The 22,123-nt window shown below is 31.0% G+C and overlaps 1 protein-coding gene across 1 annotated transcript in view; it reads left to right on the forward strand.

Moving 5' to 3' along the window:
- Positions 1-12,646: 12,646 nt before the first annotated feature.
- LOC142330029 (kinesin-like protein KIF19) overlaps positions 12,647-22,123 on the forward strand; it is a 106,145-nt gene continuing 96,668 nt past the window's right edge. Inside the window, exon 1 of the mRNA XM_075375042.1 lies at positions 12,647-12,775. The gene's annotated coding sequence lies outside the window, so the exon portion shown is untranslated. The remainder of the gene's footprint in view (positions 12,776-22,123) is intronic.

A 22,123-nucleotide genomic window follows, 5' to 3' on the forward strand; every position in this document is an offset into this window, starting at 1 on the left:
GGGTGGGGACTACTAAGGAAGGGGTCACCAGAAAAGTAAAAAATAACATTCTACGAATCGGAGCGTGGAATGTTAGAAGCTTAAAAAAGGTTGGTAGGGTAGAAAATTTAAAAAGGGAAATGGATAGGGTAAAGGTGGATATAGTAGGAATTAGTGAGGTTCGGTGGGAAGAGGAAGGCGACTTTTGGACAGGGGACTTTAGAGTAATTAACTCAGTGTCAAATAATGGGCAGGCAGGAGTAGGTTTCGTGATGAACAAGAAGATAGGGAGGAGAGTGGAGTATTTCAAGACGCATAGCGATAGAGTCATTGTAATAAGGATAAAATCAAAACCTAAACCGACAACGATTGTTAACGTCTATATGCCTACAAGCGTCCATGATGATGATGTGGTAGAGTGTGTATACGAAGAGATTGATGAAGCAATTAAACAAGTAAACGGAGGTGAAAATTTAATAATAGTTGGAGATTGGAATGCAAGCATTGGAAAAGGCGAGGAAGGAAATATAGTGGGTGAATACGGGCTGGGCAAAAGGAATGAAAGAGGGGACTGACTTATAGAGTTTTGCACGAAGTATAATTTAGTAATTGTCAACACCCAATTTAAAAATCACAATAGAAGAATATACACTTGGAAAAAGCCAGGCGATACTGCAAGGTATCAGATAGATTATATCATGGTTAAGCAAAGATTTAGAAATCAACTCATCGACTGCAAAACTTACCCTCGAGCAGACATTGATAGCGACCATAATTTGGTGATAATGAAATGTAGATTGGGGTTTAAAAACCTGAAGAAAAGGTGTCAGATGAATCGGTGGAATTTAGAGAAGCTTGAGGAAGAGGAGGTAAAGAAGATTTTTGAGGAGGACGTCGCAAGAGGTCTGAGTAAAAAAGATACAGTAGAAAATGTAGAAGAAGAATGGGAGAATGTTAAAAAGGAAATTCTTAAATCAGCAGAAGCAAACTTAGGCAGAATAAAGAGAACTGGTCGAAAACCTTGGGTTTCAGACGATATATTGCAGCTGATGGATGAACGTAGAAAATATAAGAATGCTAGTGATGAAGAAAGTAAAAGGAACTATCGGCAATTATGAAATGGTATAAACAGGAAGTGCAAACTGGCGAAAGAAGAGTGGATTAAAGAAAAGTGTTCAGAAGTGGAAAGAGAAATGAACATTGGTAAAATAGATGGAGCATACAGGATAGTTAAGGAAAATTTTGGGGTACATAAATTAAAATCTACTAATGTGTTAAACAAAGATGGTACACCAATATATAATACGAAAGGTAAAGTCAATAGATGGGTGGAATATATTGAAGAGTTATAAAGAGGAAATTAATTAGAAAATGGTGTTATACAGGAAGAAGAGGAAGTTGAGGAGGATGAAATGGGAGAAACAATACTGAGATCTGAATTTAAGAGAGCATTAAAAGATTTAAATGGCAGAAAGGCTCCTGGAATAAACGGAATACCTGTAGAATTACTGCGCAGTGCAGGTGAGGAAGCGATTGATAGATTATACAAACTTGTGTGTAATATTTATGAAAAAGGGGAATTTCCGTCAGACTTCAAAAAAAGTGTTATAGTAATGATACCAAAGAAAGCAGGGGCAGATAAATGTGAAGAATACAGAACAATTAGTTTAACTAGTCATGCATAAAAATTTTAACTAGAATTCTATACAGAAGAATTGAGAGGAGAGTGGAGGAAGTGTTAGGAGAAGACCAATTTGGTTTCAGGAAAAGTATAGGGAAAGGGAAGCAATTTTAGGCCTCAGATTAATAGTAGAAGGAAGATGAAAGAAAAACAAACCAACATACTCGGCGTTTATAGACTTAGAAAAGGCATTCCATAACGTAGACTGGAATAAAATGTTCAGCATTTTAAAAAAAATTAGGGTTCAAATACAGAGATAGAAGAACAATTGCTAACATGTACAGGAACCAAACAGCATCAGTAACAATTGAAGAACATAAGAAAGAAGCCGTAATAAGAAAGGGAGTCCGACAAGGGTGTTCCCTGTCTCTGTTACTTTTTAATCTTTACATGGAACTAGCAGTTAATGATGTTAAAGAACAATTTAGATTCGGAGTAACAGTACAAGGTGAAAAGATAAAGATGCTACGATTTGCTGATGGCATAGTAATTCTAGCTGAGAGTAAAAAGGATTTAGTAGAAACAATGAACAGCATAGATGAAGTCCTACCCAAGAACTATCGCATGAAAATAAACAAGAACAAAACAAAAGTAATGAAATGTAGTAGAAATAACAAAGATGGACCACTGAATGTGAAAATAGGAGGAGAAAATATTATGGAGGTAGAAGAATTTTGTTATCTGGGAAGTAGAATTACTAAAGATGGACGAAGCAGGAGCGATATAAAATGCCGAATAGCACAAGCTAAACGAGCCTTCAGTAAGAAATATAATTTGTTTACATCAAAAATTAATTTAAATGTCAGGAAAAGATTTTTGAAAGTATATGTTTGGAGTGTCGCTTTATACGGAAGTGAAACTTGGACGATCGGAGTATCTGAGAAGAAAAGATTAGAAGCTTTTGAAATGCGGTTCTATAGGAGAATGTTAAAAATCAGATGGGTGGATAAAGTGACAAATGAAGAGGTATTGCGGCAAATAGATGAAGAAAGAAGCATTTGGAAAAATATAGTTAAAAGAAGAGACAGACTTATAGGCCACATACTAAGGCATCCTGGAATAGTCGCTTTAATATTGGAAGGACAGGTAGAAGGGAAAAATTGTGTAGGCAGGCCACGTTTGGAATATGTAAAACAAATTGTTAGGGATGTAGGATGTAGAAGGTATACTGAAATGAAACGACTAGCACTAGATAGGGAATCTTGGAGAGCTGCATCAAACCAGTCAAATGACGACAAAAAAAAAACTAGTCAAATGACTGAAGACAAAAATAAAAAATAAAATATATTCTGGTGATAAGAGAAAAGATCAGTCCAGATAAGTCCACAATTACTGGATTAGTAATAAATATGTCTCATTGTGTTTGAATAGTACTTATTGAATCACATCACTATTCAACTATATCAAGAACACAATTGAATCCATCTGACACTTGATTCACAGCTTGCTGAATTGTCATACAGTTTAGCAACAAATACGCTGTATTGGTGAGGTATATGAGGTTGTAAACTCTGTAACCAACCGAAAGGAAAAGTGTTTATTTAAATCAATGTATAATGTTATACCAGGTTCACCTTGCAAGTTTAAACCCAAAATTTTGTGAAAAACTGTATATGAATGACAGTGTTTTATAAGAAAGTTTTTCTTTAAATTTAAAAAGAAATGTAATTTAATTTGGTTAAAAAAATATTTCAAGAAATAAAACAGAATTTTGAATCAAAACATTAAAAAGATTAACAACATTATAACAAAATTAAGAGAGGGCAATGCAAATGCTCTTGAAAGGAAACTACCAAAATCATGGCAAAGCTTATTTAAAAAGTCAGTTAAGATTCATACTCCACAGTAAAACCAAGGATTGCAGTTTCCAGGACAAAGCAAGCATTTAATATGTTTTTTTGGATGGGGAATTAATCATAAAATGGAGTTCACATCGGTTCATATCTGACTTTATTTCCTTTTTTTTTAACTTTTTTTTAATTTAAATATATTGATTTATTAATAAAATTATCAATCTCTGTAAAATATTTTTACGATAAATAATTATTTAATAACAATAAAAAAAAAAATATATATACATATGAAAAGATATCAGAAGTTATTAATGAAATAAAATTTTATGTACTTGCATTTAAAACAAAAATTATATATATGTAATTTAATAGGCGTTCAATGAAGTCATGTGATGTCCACATCAGACCTTTTTGTATTATAATGGTAAACTCAGCTCTGGGAGTTTTTCCTTTGAGGTAAATAGCTTTATAAATTTTATGTAGTAAATACTTTTGCTGATTATTACAAATATTTGTGTAATGCATGTTTAAAATATTTTTGTATACGTATCGCTGTATGAATGTAATCATCATTAAATTTTAATTATATATTTTACTTTCTTGGAATCGTAGCTTTAGAGCTATGCTATAAAAAGGAAGGTATGTAATCAGTCAAAAAATGGGGATGAGTTTTTTTTTGCTTTGTATGTCGTTTAAAAATCCAGGAACCCCCAAAAAAAAAAAAAAAAAACGGCGGTGGTAATTTTCATATATATGTGCATGTGTTGTCTTGTTTGAAGCTTAATAACGTTCGATTAGAGAAACCGATTTTGATGAAATGTTATTCAGAGATTCATATATATGAGGCAATTTTTAAGTAAAATTTTCAGGTAAGTATCTACAAGAGGATAGTTAGTTTTTTGGGATCAATCTTCTCAAAATTTTGCAAATATAACCCCACTTTATATTAACTTCAGTGCATGCAAGCATTCCTGTCTTACCATTTTTAAAAAGATTTTTCCCCACAATTCTCCCTTCCTCAAAAATCTAAAAATGTTATAGTTTTATTTTTAACTGTTTTTTATGTCTTACTAGACATTGTAGTATTGCAAATGGCCCAAAAAATTACTTTGGGGGTGGGAAAGTCGATTAAAGTTTAATATCGATTTTTTATCTTTTAATAAAATTTTAAATAGTAAAATTCTAATAATAATATAAAAATAAATTTCAGCATATAAATTTCTTATGTGGGCACTACATGACTTTCTTGTATGCCTATTAAATTACATATAAACATTTTTTTTAAATGAAAAGTACATAAAATTTCATTAATAACTTCTGATATTTTTTCATATTTTTTTTATTTTTTTACAACAGAGAAGTTAATAATTATCAATAAATCAATATATTTAAATTAAAAAAAAAAAGTTAAAGAAGAGATGAAGTCTGAATCGAACCGATGTGCCTTCAAGATCAAAATATTTCATTAACTATAATTTCATTTGGCTATAACTCTGGAACCAATGAAAATAAGTACCACTTGTGATATATCGTTGAAAAGCTGCAAATGAGGGCTTATTACTGCATTTAAGAAAAATTCCAAAATCCAAACGTTTTTGGATTTTGGCCTTCTTTGGACATCTTTGGTTCGGTCTATTGCAATGAAAAGGGGAAGTGCACAACTAGATCTTACAGTCCTAAATCCAAAATTTCAGAATTCTACGGCTAATCTTTTTTGTGTTATGCGAGATACATACGTACGTATGTACAGACGTCACGCCGAAACTAGTCAAAATGGATTCAAGGATGATCAAAAAAGATATTTCCGTTGAAAGACCGAGATTTTTTGCGATCACAATACTTCGTACAAGGAAGTAAAAATTGAGGGCAATTAATTTTATTTCCTTTTATCATCTTTTTTATTATTATGCATAATTTTAATTCATTACTGAAATTTCTCATCAAACATTCTCGTCAAATAATTAAAGTAAAAGTTCTTTTTGAATACCGTTTTAAACATTTTAAATGCGTCCTATTAATTGTCTAAAAACTATCTTTTCTTCTTATTTTTCCTTTACTTCGTTCAAGGAAGTAAAAAGGTAACATTTTATGGGTTTTACATTTTTCAGTAGAATTTTTTTGTTTCTTCTATTTAACATAGTAAATGTAAAAAAGTTTTCAATTTTCTTGAAAGGTGATTTTTGGGATGGAGGAGCAGAAAAAAGTTTAAAAATATTGATTTTTTGAATTTTTTAAACTTTTTTTATGTTTTATTTAAGCATATGATAACTTTATGTAAAGTTATCATTATATGATAATATTTTATAACAATAATATTTGATCATATTTAGCCCCACTTTAAAAAATAAATCTTTGGTAGCTTTTTTATTTTATCATTACTATCCACACAAAATGTTGGGGTACATAAATTAAAATCTAATAATGTGTTAAACAAAGAAGGTACACCAATATATAATACGAAAGGTAAGGTCGATAGATGGGTGGAATATATTGAAGAGTTATACGGAGGAAATGAATTAGAAAATGGTGTTATAGAGAAAGAGGAAGTTGAGGAGGATGAAATGGGAGAAACAATACTGAGATCTGAATTTAAGAGAGCATTAAAAGATTTAAATGGCAGAAAGGCTTCTGGAATAGACGGAATACCTGTAGAATTACTGCGCAGTGCAGGTGAGGAAGCGATTGATAGATTATACAAACTGGTGTGTAATATTTATGAAAAAGGGGAATTTCCGTCAGAGTTCAAAAAAGTGTTATAGTAATGATACCAAAGAAAGCAGGGGCAGATAAATGTGAAGAATACAAAACAATTAGTTTAACTAGTCATGCATCAAAAATTTTAACTAGAATTCTATACAGAAGAATTGAGAGGAGAGTGGAGGAAGTGTTAGGAGAAGACCAATTTGGTTTCAGGAAAAGTATAGGGAAAGGGAAGCAATTTTAGGCCTCAGATTAATAGTAGAGGGAAGATGAAAGAAAAACAAACCAACATACTCGGCGTTTATAGACTTAGAAAAGGCATTCGATAACGTAGACTGGACTAAAATGTTCAGCATTTTAAAAAAAACTAGGGTTCAAATACAGAGATAGAAGAACAATTGCTAACATGTACAGGAACCAAACAGCATCAGTAACAATTGAAGAACATAAGAAAGAAGCCGTAATAAGAAAGGGAGTCCGACAAGGGTGTTCCCTGTCTCTGTTACTTTTTAATCTTTACTTGGAACTAGCGGTTAATGATGTTAAAGAACAATTTAGATTCGGAGTAACAGTACAAGGTGAAAAGATAAAGATGCTACGATTTGATGATGATATAGTAATTCTAGCCGAGAGTAAAAAGGATTTAGAAGAAACAATGAACGGCATAGATGAAGTCCTACGCAAGAACTATTGCATGAAAATAAACAAGAACAAAACAAAAGTAATGAAATGTAGTAGAAATAACAAAGATGGATTGAATGTGAAAATAGGAGGAGAAAAGATTATGGAGGTAGAAGAATTTTGTTATTTGGGAAGTAGAATTACTAAAGATGGACGAAGCAGGAGCGATATAAAATGCCGAATAGCACAAGCTAAACGAGCCTTCAGTAAAAAATTTAATTTGTTTACATCAAAAATTAATTTAAATGTCAGGAAAAGATTTTTGAAAGTTATGTTTGGAGTGTCGCTTTATATGGAAGTGAAACTTGGACGATCGGAGTATCTGAGAAGAAATGATTAGAAGCTTTTGAAATGCGGGGCTATAGGAGAATGTTAAAAATCAGATGGGCGGATAAAGTGACAAATGAAGAGGTATTGCGGCAAACAGATGAAGAAAGAAGCATTTGGAAAAATATAGTTAAAAGAAGAGACAGACTTATAGGCCACATACTAAGGCATCCTGGAATAGTCGCTTTAATATTGGAAGGACAGGTAGAAGGGAAAAATTGTGTAGGCAGGCCACGTTTGGAATATGTAAAACAAATTGTTAGGGATGTAGGATGTAGAGGGTATACTGAAATGAAACGACTAGCACTAGATAGGGAATCTTGGAGAGCTGCATCAAACCAGTCAAATGACGACAAAAAAAAAACTATCCACTATTTAAGAATAAATAACCAATGCCAGGAAACTACGAGCATTACAACTTTGTTGTCAGCTTCTTTTTTAGATTTTAATAAAGTATTAGGTTATTAGTTGTACTACTAATTTTATGTAATGAATGAATTAATAAATGAATGCGAATTAGGGACACTGTTATAAATACAAAATTTCAACAACTTATTTAAAATACAATTAAAAGATTTTCTTTTGCGGAAACATTATTCTGTCGATGAATTTTTAAATAATACTATACAAAAAAAACCATTATTACTCTGCATCTTGTTCAACCTGTGGATAAGTATGTGGTCAAAATAATTTTCAATAGCGGTTTGTGAATGGTGGTGAATTATTTTAAATTTGAGATCGAATATTTAATTCATCAGTAAGGTCAAGCATTTGTAAATCAATGAGAAGAAAAATAAACCAAACCAGGCCAGTCGTTGTTATATTGAATTCAATGTCAAACATGCACTTGTTTACTGAAACTGAAATTTTAAAAAAAATTTGTTTTATTTTCTACTGGAACGAAAATGTATAATTTTGTACTTATAACTTTAATATTCTGTGAAGAATTTCGCCACTTTCTTTGTTAAGTATGCAAATAGAAAGATAAAACTTTCATTAGAGATTAATTTAAATATATTTCCAGAATTTCACGCGCGCGCGCACACACACACACACATATATATATATATACATACAGAATGTTTCTAGAATGGTGGGCTGGCTATACTTTTTCGGATTCTTCTTGTAAAACTAAACAAAAAATATCCTTAGGAAAAATGGATATTTCTTCTTCGTTCTCCCTCTGTCCACCATTTTGTTAATTTTATATAAGAATTTATATCTCAAGTTTGGATAGAGTAATCACATTAATATATTGTGTTCGTCTTTGTAAAAGTCTTAAAATTAACAAAAAATTAGGACTTTTAAATAACTTCGGAAATTACAAAATGGCGGCCATGTTTATTTTTAAATTCGTTATATCTCCATAAATATAACTTTTATCAGAAATATATGTTTTCTAAAAATATTAAGCCTTTTAATTTGAACAAAATTACATTTTATTTTTTTAAATCGGTTGAAAAATAGCCTTTTTATGACAGAAAATTCATGTTGTAATTTTGTGTCTGTTTTCATGTCCTCCACTTTAAGTTCAATTCGATTAAATATTAATTGTTTTTATTTATTGTTAATTGTAGTATTTTAAATTACTGTCAAATTAAGTAATAATTCTCTTACAATAACAAACCAAATAATTAAAAAAATAAAACAATTACTTGTGATAATCTTACGTTAATTGTTGTAGAACATTAGGTATATATATAATTTTTTTAAAAATAAGGTGTCCACCAATAGAAATTACATAAGTCTCGAGTCTTTTTCTTTGAGATTGTCTTAACCGTTCAAAAATTCCGGAGTATTCCTAATTTATTGAAATCCATTTTGGGTTCTTTATTGAAGATCCTCAATGTTGAGTTGAATAAACAATAATATGTTTCAAAGAGCCACATAGGTAGAAGTGTCAAGAGGGTTTAAGTCACGTGATCGGATAGGCCAGGGCACGGCCTTCCACGACCTATCCATTTTTTTATGGAAAGTTTCATGCAGCAAATCTGATACCAACTGACTGAAATGTTCTGTAGCTCCATCGTGGTGAAACCACATATTTCCTCTTAATTGAAGAGGTAGGTCTTCCAAACAATGTGTAAAATTTTCGGTTAAATGAGCAAGATAATTTTTTCCATTTAAAGGATTTGGTAAAATGACAGGAGCCAAAAGATAGTATAAATATAAAACTAATCCCCACTGTTTTTATAAATTTTTCTTTGTTACACTTAAAATAATATACGTAAAGCTGTACTGTTTAATCCTTGTCTCCCGAAACCGTGAAATATAAATATGAATTCAGCATGTTTGAGCAATATCTCAGCAGTTGAGGTTAAGGCATTCCGTCATTCCCATGTGCAAATATAATTATTGCTATATATGCGTATAATAATGTACTGTTAGTTTTCATCGTGGCATGTCGATGATAAGCAATTAAAAATTTTGTTGCGTCTTTCTTATTGATGTTTAATAATGATAACATCATTTTTAATCCGTTCACACCATTATTCAGATCAGTCAAAGAAAGTATTTAATTTCATTATATTCTGCTATCTTTTTACTCTGCACGGTAAGGTAGAATTTATCAGTTCATTTTCATAATTTAATTCAATATATTTTGATTAATTTTAATTTACCCTGTGTTTTTCTTCCAATCGGGTTTTAGCAGTCCGAATAAAGTCCTAAGCAAAAGAAAGGATCGCCGCTCGAATATCACACGCGGTGGCTGCGCGTTTGTAGCCAGGTCGTGTATCTTTTTTTCCCCTCGTTTAGCCTCCGGGAATTACCGTTCAGGTATTACTTCAGAGGATAAATGAGTATGATATGTATGAGTGTAAATAAAGTGTAGTCTTGTGCAGTCTCAGTTTGACCATTCCTGAGATAAGTGGTTAATTGAAACCCAACCACCAAAGAACACCGGTATCCACGATCTAATATCCAAATCCATATAAAAGTAACTGTCTTTACTAGGACTTGAACGCTGGAACTCTCGACTTCCAAATCAGCTGATTTGGGAAAACGCGTTCACCACTAGACCAACCCGGTGAGTTAAGGTCGTGTATCCGGGAGATCTGAACATCTACGTCAACAGGTTAACCGTTACAAAAATATTTTTAATAATCGGCGAAAGTATTTACTACATAAAATTTATACAGCTATGTATCTCAAATGAAAAAAACATCCAGATCTGAGTTTACCATCATATTATAAAAAAAGATATAACTTTTAATAATTGAAACAATTTAAATTTTACAACAATGTAAAAAACAGCTGATCATTGTTTAGCATTAAAATTTCATTGTTTTTGAGTTTATAATTGTGACCCTGCACCTCCGTAACGGCTGTGTTTAGAGAAAAATATCCAAGAATAAAAATGTCTTAAAATACCTTTTCTACCTATAAATGTAATAAAACCAGAGGTTTCCATATGAAATAATGCAGTTTGCCGCAATATTGAAAAAAAAACAAAGATTTAAAAAATAATATGTCTGTATTTTTAACGAAAAATCTAGGGAAGGTTCTCCGTTTAAATTTTCTCATAAAAATTATACTTTTTGAGATTCCAATGGTGCCCATCTCGAATTGATCACTTTGTACATACTATTTAATTAACCGGGTAAGCTGTGCATCAATTTGAATAAAAAACCGGAAATAAATTACCAAGTAAATAAGGTAGCGAAATTTCGAAAAAATAAAAATATGAACTTAAAATATTCCGATGCTTTATTCGATAATTTATTCGAAAAATTGGGATTAACAGATAGTTGAGATCCTGATAAACTGTACTTCATTTCAGAATAAAAATCATAGCATTCTTTGATATGTGGTGTAAGCAAAAAAAAGGTGACAACACAGTTGTAGGACTTTTTCGTCACGCGGCTTAAGCCGCGTTACAAGAAAGTTCTACAACTGTGGGTTGTTTCTGATTGCACGGCTTACACACAACTTAATTAAAAATATTTATCATTTTATTTGAATAAAATATTTTTTCGATTATTCAATTCAATGATTCTAACTAAACAGTGCGTATTTAATTTTACCGTATTTAATTCGCGTGGGTTTGGCGGTACCAGTGCCGACGGTCTGCAGTAACTAAACTAATGCAATTTTACAACTTATATAGAATAAAGTTTGCTTGTATGGTAGGCAGACTGGTGTAGTTGCGAGGCTTAACGCACCAGGTACCTAGTCAACTGGGCGATCGAGTTCGAGACCCAGCTACACCGAATTTATTTTTTTACACTTTAAATATTATTTATTTATTTTAATTCTACCGTTCACCTGTTGTAACGGTCACAACATAGCAGACAATTACAACAGCATTTTTTATGGAGAGTTGCGATCTTTCAAAACGTTTTTTTAAAAATATTGTTTGTTATTTTTTTATTTTTAACAAATGTGTCTAAGAAAAATATAACATTAATTAAGCGAAATCTCGAAATAATGAGAGTGACCCTGCTCTATAGCCTCATCTTCTTTTAAGTTGAAAATTTAATGGCATCAATGCCCCGTACATAGAAGTAATCTTTTTACGTTTGGTCTATATCGGTCGAGTAGTTCTGAAGATATAAAGTGATTTAGAAGCCAACACCAAACACACACACGTACATACAAACATTAATCCCGAAAATTTCCTTCCGGTTTTTTGTGTATGCGAAAACCGCATACGCCGAAATTGGACCCATTACAATACTTTCCCTTCTAGAGCTATAGCGCTATCTAGATGGGAAAGTAAAAAGAAAAATCAATTTTATTTTGGTTTTTAATTTAATAAAAATAGACATCAGAATCGAAATATGTGAGCGTTTAATAAAACTGGAATGATAGAAAACTAGAAAAATCTGCACGTGAAAAGTTTATTTAAAATAAATAGGGGTTGCATTTTACATAAAATAATATATTCAAACGAGTCTGATAATAAAATTTCTTTACCAGCAAGTAAAATTTGACCGTACTTGAAGTTTTTGTGGTTAATATTATTATACTGCAATTTATTTACGTGAAATTTAAAGGGACTTAAATGAAATAAATTTATGATATACAAAAAGAGTAGAAAACTGTTGATTAAGTTAATAAATTATTCTGTAACTAAGGTTAAAGTACAATGATTAGGAATGTTTTATTCTTTAATAAAAACGTTTTACTACAATAATTTCACCGGTAAAAATACTGTATATGCGAGTAAGATTGATTAAGCAGCAACCGGTAATCGTTTTTCATTTTTTCTACTTTTTCTTCTTGTATAATTTTCTAATTTAAACTTTATCTAAGAGTTAAGGGCTGAATTAAATTAAAACTGACCTTTAAATTTGGGAACAGGGTCTTTTATATGATTTTAAATACGAAGTCCTTAAAATCTTGGAACTCTTGACACGGAAAAGTGCAATTAGTTAAGTCATTGATTAAGTAGGGAATTTTTATAACGAAAGGGAATTTTTATTCGTACATGATTGTGCTAACAGGTAATAGTAGTAAGTAATGAAGTTAACAGTTGTTCAGTCGGCGATTCCATGTTACTGTTGGCTTGATACATCCATACAGTAATGTTTAATAAGTGTTGAAAGAATTGTCTTATGATTATAGTGTTATTTCTTCTTGGTATATAAATAAATTAACTACTACAAACAAGGTTAGTAAATTTTAATTAATAAAATAAAATTAACATCAGAAAAATCTGTAAAATTTTCCTAATTTAATTTTTTAAATATTTCAGCAAGTAAAATAAAACTTCAGTTAGAAATATTTAATTATTTTTTTAAATTTTCATATTTGTTTAAAATGAAAATTACAATTAGAATTAAAAATGTTTCGGTGGCATAGCAGTATAGTGATCGATTGGGACACTGAAAGTCCTGGGTTCGGTTCGCAGCTGGGGTTTAAAAATACTAATAACGAATCAACCCCGATTTTCCAAAATCATTGTAATCACTAACGATCATGTAGTAGGAAAGAAAATTGAAATATAATCAGTTTCTGAAAAATAATAAATTACTTACTTTTTCAGAGATAATCGTATTTCTTTACAATAAATAATTATATTGTTAGATGACAATTATATTGTTTCTAGAATCCTCGTCGCGGCTTCGCTCGCGCTATATAGTTATTTGAGTTTTCCGTCTCAGTCAGAGGATGTTTAGCAGGTCATAACTCGCTTCGCTTCGCTCGCCCTTCCCGTCTAGCCAGGAGGCTCTAATCCTTGGACCCCTCAGTGTTCATTAAACATACGCTTGTGAGAATAATAATGATAAATAAAAATTAAAGCCTGTTCAATTTACAAAAAAATATCAGTGCTTTATAATTTCTTCACAGCAACAGTTTGATCAGTACAAAATCCGAAATTTTTGATTGGGTTTCAAAACAGTCGGCCTCCATCTTGAAAATATTAGTTATAACTGGTTCCCCGTACGAAGTACGGATAAACATGTATTTTGCTCGGTACTTAGTGGTACCCCATAAACACCTTTACGAAGTAGCCGTACTTCGTTTCTCTTTTTTTTTTTTAAATCTCTTAATTATTTTTATTTTATGTTTTTCAGTCAAGTAACCGGAAGCAGGTGCAGCCAGTCGCACCGTACGTACAGTAATAGTGGTTGGCTGTGTTAGTTGAGCCGCTGTTCCGTACACTCTCACCTCTTAAAAATCCAAATTCAAGAAAACCCGAAAATGGTTTTTAAATATTTATCTGAAGAGTATTACAAGACAAATTTAGTGAATATCTCGTTCAACACGGACGGAAGTGGGAAGAATCTGCAATCTATATTCAGATTTTTTTTCCGTTTCGTCACCCCTTTCAAATAGAATTTCGAAAAACTTATAAACTGGTTTTTAAATATTTACTTTACCCCGACGCGGCTTCGCCCGCTCCATACGGTTACTTGGGTATCCTGCCGCAGTCAATTTTCTTTTATTTTATGTTTTTTAGTCAAATAACCGGAGGAAAGCTTAACCAGTCGCGTCGCACATACAGTTTTTTTCCGAGAAATTAGAAAAAATAAAAAATAAATTTCATTGTTAATCCATTTTAAACTCGGAATTTCAAAAAACTCTTTCTTAGCGTGCATTTACATAGTAAGAAGAACGTGTATTCAAATTTTCATCAATTTATCTTCAGTAGTTTTTGCTGAAGGTTGATTAAGAGTGACACCCGACATGTTGTTTTATGAATGTACATATGTATGGTAAATGCCGTACCGTAATCGTTATAGGATTATTACTAGTTTTACATAGGACAGTGAGTAATATCCTGATGGAGATTGAAGTGGTTTCCCGTTAGTTTCTTAACGGTCCCGAATATACAATTGTATTCAATTCAACGAAATGTAGGTGAGTCAATGCCTTAAGTCAATGCCTGCCAACTTCAACTATTGCCCTTGAGACTTATTAATCGTCATTTTTAGGATCCCCGTCGCGGCTTCACCCGCGCTATATGGTTACTTCTGGTTATACCTCGAGCTTCACTCGCCCTTCCCTTCTAGCCTGACGGCTCTGCCCCTTGGACCCCATGTTTTCATTAAAATCACGCTTGTCAGAATAATCAAGAAAATTAAAAGAGTGTTCAATTTATAAAATATATCAGTGTATTGTAATTTCTTCAGAGCAACAGTTTGGTCAGTACACAATCCGAAACTTTGAGTGGGTTTCAAAACAGTCGGCCTCCATCTTGAAAATATTAGTTATAACACTAGTTACCCGTAAGAAGTACGGACAAATATGTATTTTTCCCGGTTCTAAGCGTTACCCGACAAACACCACTAGGAGGTGGCCGTACTTCGTTTCTCATTTTTAAAAAAAATCTTTTAATTACTTTTATTTCATGTTTTTCATCCAAGTAATCGGAAGCAGGTGCAGCCAGTCGCATCTTACATACAGTAAAAGTGGCTGGCATTTAGCAGTAAGCACTGGCATTTTGTAAGTAAGAAAGTGTCAAATCCATAACTATGAACACATCGGTTCGAATCCGACTTTATGTACGTATATTTTCTTTTAACTTCTTTTTTTAATTTAAATATATCGATTTATTAATATACGATATATTATTAACCTTTGCAAAAACTTTTGAAGTAAAATGAAAAGTACATAAAATTTTATTTTACTAATAACTTATTATTTTTTTCATTTTTTTTCAACCGGAGATTAATAATTGTTAATAAATCAATATATTTAAATTGAAAAAAAGTGAAAAAAAAATGAAGTCGGATTTGAACCGATGTGCCTTTCCCTTGAAAGATCCAAATATTACATTAATTAAAATTTTATTTGGCTATAGCTCTGGAACCAATGAAAATAAGTACCATTTATGATATATCGTTGAAAATCTCTCAATGAGGGGTTATTACTGCTGTTAACAAAAAATCCAAAATCAAAATTTTCTGGATTTTGGACTTATTGAACACTTTTGATCCAGTCGATTGCAATCAAAAAGGGAGATGCGTAATTAGATGTTACAACAGTCCTAAATCCAAAATTTCAACATTTTGTGGCTAATCGTTTTTTAGTTATGCGAGATACGTACATACGTACAGACGTCACACCGAAACCAATTAAAATGGATACAGGAATTGTCAAAATGGATATCTCCGTTGAAATCTGAAATCGAAATCTTTTGTGAACAATACTTCCTTTACTTTTGTAGTTTTTTACTTTCCATTGTATTTTTCTTTAATCTTGTATAATTTCCCTATGTTTATTTTATTTTACATTTTTAGTTTTATTTAAAATATTAATTGGCCAAAAAAAAAAAAAAACACTACCTAAATAAAAAAAATCCCTTTCAGTATGCCGGAAGGCGGAGATAGATTTCACCGGTGCTAAGTAGGGGATAGAAAAAATGCCATCTTAAAATTAAGAAAAACTTCAAATTTACTCAATACGACAATGGTTGCATGTGAAAAAAAGTTTCACATGCTTAGCTTACGACAAGCCAAGGGTCCAAGGGGCAGAGCCGTCAGGCTAGAAGGGAAGGGCGAGTGAAGCTCGAAGTATAACCAGAAGTAACCATATAGCGCGGGTGAAGCCGCGACGGGGATCCTAAAAATGACGATTAATAAGTCTCAAGGGTAATAGTTGAAGTTGGCAGGCATTGACTTAAGACTGTTTCTCTCGCGGACAGTTTTATGTGCTCTAGATTAAATTCACGAAGCAGCTTCTTCATTCTAGCAAAACAAAAAAAAAAAATTACCAAAATTTTCATTAAATGTCGCGACGGAGGTTTAATGAAAATCTGAAAACAATATTCTTGATTAAATAATTTTTATTTATAAATAAATAATTTTACTATATAAAAAAATATTGCCGTTAAAACTGTATTGGTATCCCAAGCGAAGCCACGATGGTGGAACGCTGGTGTGTGTGCATATATATATATATATAAAACAATATCTCGTGAGTCATTCGTAATCAACGCCCAGCAAAAACTACTGAAGATGAAGTGATGAAAATTTGTATACACGTTATGTTTATAGTGAAATTCATAAATTATAAAATACATAAATTATTTATTGAAATTCCGAGTCTAAAGGGTTAAAATGGAGTAGTAACAATGAAATTTAATTTTTTTTTTTTTTGTAATATCTCGGTAAAAAATATAGATATCAAGTTTATCTTTAGTGTGTACAATCTTCATGTGAATATCTAAAAACTAATTTCAAGATATTTTGAAATTTTGATTTTAAAGTTTAAAATGGATTTTTTGAATCTTTCTTTGAAGCCCGTCTATTCTTTTTAATTTCTCGGTAACAAATGAAGATATCAACTTGATATTTTGTGAGTGTAATTTTCATGTGAATATCTAAAACCTAACTTCAAGATTTTATGAAATTCTACGTTGAAAGGGGTGAAGAAACGTGAAAAAAAATGTTGAACAACGATTGCTAATTTTTCCCATTTCCGACTAATAAGCGAGATATTCATTAGATTTTTCTTGCAAATACTCTTTAAATAAATATCTACAAAGGGTTTATTGTATTTCGATTTTTAAGGGGGTGCGACGGTATACAGCGCGGCTCGACCAATACAGCCACCGTTACTGTATGTGCGACGCGATTGGCTAATCCTGCCTCCGGTTGCTTGACTAACGAACATAAAATAAAATAAAAAATCGACTACGACGGGAAACGCAAGTAACCATATAGAGCGGGCGAAGCCGCGTCGAGGATGCTACTATATTAATAAATTATTTTCAGTTTATAAAAACAAGTAGTTGCTAATGTAAAAATTTACATAATAGTACAATTAAAATTGTATTAAACTCATACGAAAAGCTTTCAAAAAGAAATTTATTTAAGTAACTTTAGATTTTAATCATAAAATTTTTTTTTAATATACATTGCTGATTATTGCGTCTTTTTGAGTGGCAAGATAAAGATTTTCTTTATTTACCCATCTTGTATTTTTTAAGCATTATCGTAAGTATCCCAATCAACGATATTAAGATCTGGAAACATTTTTAGGTTTATTTTTAAAATAAATATAAACTCTTTTGTTATTTAAAAAATGAAAACGTAGTAAAAGCAAAACATTATTGTATTAAAGTAACAAAAAACACCCCTAAGATCGATAGTATTTTAATGCGTCATTTCTGTACGAACGTATTACGTGAAACTGTAGTTTTTTTTCCAAGAGAACTCTGCTTTCGATTTGTTTACATCGTGCTAGAGATAGTCTTATAAAAAGCGATATAATAATTTTTACTGAATATATACGATTTGTTTATGACTAATAGCTCTATAATATACCAAAGGAAATAAAATGATTGCATCTTTGTCATTAAAATTAGGTTTCTTTGCTACATATATACTCATTTCCAATAACACGATGCATGACATTTTTTTATTTAATTTAACTGATGTTTATGGGATTACAAATTTTTGTTATATCTTAAAAAAGTACCAGTATATGTTTGATGTATCAGAATGATTTTAAAATGATATAGTTAACTACGGATCAACAATAAAATAATATAAATTAATATGTTAAATAAATGATATTGTTACTTTAAATAATAAATCTTGAGTTCTAAGCAGTTTAATTAAAATTGCTGGAATACCGAAAAATGATCACGGGGAAAATTTTAGTGGTTTATTTATCAAGAGACATTTATTGTACTTGTTCTCATACTCGATTAAAAACGTTTAGTCCACTGAACAACCGGTTTGCTATTTTCTTTTGTGAACTGTTATTGGGAATAAAAAATACAGAAACAGAGTAAAAATTACGCAAACATCTAAAAAAAAGTAGATGTACAGTGAGGAAAACTAAGTATAAACAACTGAACATTGCTTTGAATAAAAAAACTAATTATTTCGTTTAATTTCCATTGCCGACAGTCGTCATGAACGTAAAAAAATTTAAATTTAAAATAAAATGTTTATTAAAAATAGTAATAAAAACTCGACAATGCTTAATGCAAATTATTATACGATGAAAGTAGCAATTTTATCTTTTTTTAATAATTATTTTTAAAAAGTTACCCTGCTGACCGGAGGGAGTGTATTTAATGCACTTTTACCCACAAAAGGAGAGTATATATTGATTTTTTTACAATATCTTTCCTAGTCGTCTTTATAATTTTGATTTAATCTGATACAAACGTCAATAATCAACGTAGCTTTCTCTAAGAGTATAGCTGTACATTATATACAGCCTGCTCCTCAGATGTACAAAACGGAATTGTCAGTAGTTCAAATTAATATAAAATTTCATTCCGGTGGGCTTGACATGCTGATAACTGTATACTCGGACAGTAAAAAAAGTTGAAAAAACAGTTGTAGGACTTCCCCGGAACGCGGCTTTAGCCGCGTAACGAGGGTTGTTTCTGATGCACGGTTTACACACACAAGGTAATTTAAAACAAGTATAATTCCATTTAAATATAATAATTTTTCGTTTATTTAATTCAATGATTCTAACTAAAATGCGCGCGAATACCGTATTTAATTTGCGCGGGTGTGGCGGTACTAGCGGGGACGATCGGCATTAACCAAACTATGTAATTTCAGAACCTATATAAAACGAATTTTGCTTGTACGGTTAGCAGACTGGTGCAGCCGCGAGGCTTAACGCACCAGATACCTAATCGACCGGGCAATCGAGTTCGAGATACGGCCAGAACGAGTTACTTTTTTACACTTCAAATATTATTCGTTTATTTAATTCTACCGCTCACCTGTGACGTCACACATAGCAAAATATTACAACAGCATTTTTTGGGATGAGGTGAGATTTGGCAAAAAACTTTTTGTTTTGGAAAATTTGTTATTTTTTAATCGTTAATAAATATGACTAAGAAAAATATGATCTTAATTAGGCGAAATTTCGAGATACTGAGGGTGACCTTGCTCTACAGCCTAACCACCTTGACCTTTTAATTTGAAAATTAATGGCTTCATTACCCCATACATAGAAGTAATCTGATTAAAGTTTAGTCAAAATCGGTCCGGTAATTCTGGAGATAAACGGTGATTTAGAGGCCAACATCGAACACACATAAGTACATTAACATCCGGAAAATTTCCATTTGGTTTTTTGGGTTCCTTAGGTGTCAAAACGTTAAGATCTGCTGAAAACCGCATGTGCCTAAATCGGATCGATTACAATACTTTCTCTTCTAGTGTTATAGCTCTGCTATAGCGTTATTTAGACGGGAAGGTAATATGGGAGAAACCGTTTCACACCAGCAACATGTAATTGTTATTTTAAAGAATGGCTTTGCTGGTTACAAAAGTTACTCGTAACTAATCTACAATTATTACATTCATAATTTAAGAGTTACACAAATCCATAAAAATTATTAACTCTTATGTGAACACCGGTAATATTAAAAAAACCTTCCTAGTTTTTTTTTAACTCACTTTACGTATTCTTAATAAAAAAAATATATAATAAACTACTACTTTACAAATCTAAAGGATATAAAATTTCCATTTGCAGCATCACCTATAATTTTCCAATAGCACCAGTTAGAAAAGTACGATTAGTATAATTTCCTGAAAATTAAGAATAACAGTACCATGTAAATCTATAGTAGAAAAGTTTTGAAAAAACGAAAGTTAATTTACGTTTAATACTTTAAGTTTGTTATGTCAACATTTTAACCGGGTCTCTTTCATATTAGGTCGAGGTAAACATAAAATAGAATCTATAGATATACAAAAATAATATACTATTTGTATACAAAAAGATCAATAAATATTAGAATATTTTATACTTTTTCAATAATATGGGTTACACAAATAAAATACTCGTAGCTTGATAATACGCTGCGTAATAGTAATACTTTTTTAACAATGGAATAAAACCATTTTAGATGCGTGTTAACGGTCATCAACTTTTCTCTTTACCCTAATTTTCTTACTGAATTATGAAACTGATTATTTTATTTTAAATACACACAAACTATATAAATATTTTCATTTAAAAATAGGCTGCTTTAAAGAAGGATGTAGTAACCTCAACTTTGTAGATGCGAAATTAGAGTTGTCGATTTTTGACAGTAACCTCAGCACTTATATCAATTGAATCTGGACGGCAAATAGAAGACTACAGCAGATTAGTTCAGAAAATTATTCCCAATACAAGTCGGATTTTCATCATGGTAAATGTCATAATTGTAATGGGTAATACAGATACAAGTCATTTGGAAAAATCTGATGTGGATAACACATGACTTCCTAGTACGCCTATTAAATTACATTTACACGTTTTTTTAAATGAAAAGTACATAAAAAATTTATTTCATTAAAAACTTCTGATATTTTTTCACGTTATTATTTTTTTGTTATTACTGAATTATTATTCACTGTAAAATCTTTTACGAAGGAAGAAGGTAAAAAGAGAAGAAATCGAAAAAAAGGTAAAAGGAAGAAGGTAAAAAGAGAAGAAGGGGAAAAAAAAAATGGGGAGAAAGGGGCGGGGACAAAGGGGAGAAATAGAAATGGGGGAAGGAAAAGGAAATTGGAGGATATGGGGAATTTGGTTGTTACGGGGAAACAGGGGAATATGGTAAAAATGAAAATGGGATATATATATATATATATACACTCAAATCTAGTAATAGCGAAGAATTGCCGGGTCTGCTAATGTTTAATAAAAAATATATTTTTAAAAATTCAAAATAAAGCATTAGCCATTATTTTTTTTTTTAATACACTAATAGAAGCAAGAATCAAAGCATTTGAAATAAATCAATGAATGTCTTTAGTTTTGGACATACAGTTTAAACTATTATAATCATATATACAGTATTTTATATGCAAATTATAGTAATTTGCTCTAATTTAACCATTTTTATAGGAAAAGAAAAAAAAACATTTATAATTTATTTAAGTAATTCACGAAATAATCAATCAAATTGCTATATATTTACTAATTATAATATAATAAAAAAAAGTTATCGAGAATATCATGATTGAATGTAAAACAAAAGTAGAATTTACAAACACTGACATAACTAGTCAGCGTTTTTTTTTTATTTTAACTCGCAATGTTTATTCAATTTTCAGTATTTTTTCATGTTTGTCCTCAAATCTTGCATCTTTAATTTAACATTCTTCCTGACATTGTCGACTGATGAAATTTTGCACAGTTACTAAGGTGGGGTGACAATACAATATTCCACCATTAGTTTTGCAAATATCCCCCGTAAGGGGGTAAATTAAGGGTGTGATGTAAAAAATTGCAAAATCTTCAAAACGGCTATGCGGGGTTTTAAATTCAAACTAACCTACTGATTAAATTCATGCAATGCATGATAATAATTTGATTAATGTATGATTAAAAAGTATAAAAGCAGGTTTTTAAAAATCTTTAAAACTTTTTATAATAGTATTATGAATTTAAGTCACCAAAGGAACAATTTAATAGCTACCGCATTCGTGTAATTTGACACCTTGCAATTTTTCATTCTTGTGAAACAAAAAAAGACATGGTATTTCCTTTTAATACAAATGACCTGAACCATCTCAAGCTCTTAAATATTTGG

Source organism: Lycorma delicatula, chromosome 9 (assembly GCF_047948215.1).
Source record: "Lycorma delicatula isolate Av1 chromosome 9, ASM4794821v1, whole genome shotgun sequence".
Taxonomy (NCBI): domain Eukaryota; kingdom Metazoa; phylum Arthropoda; class Insecta; order Hemiptera; family Fulgoridae; genus Lycorma; species Lycorma delicatula.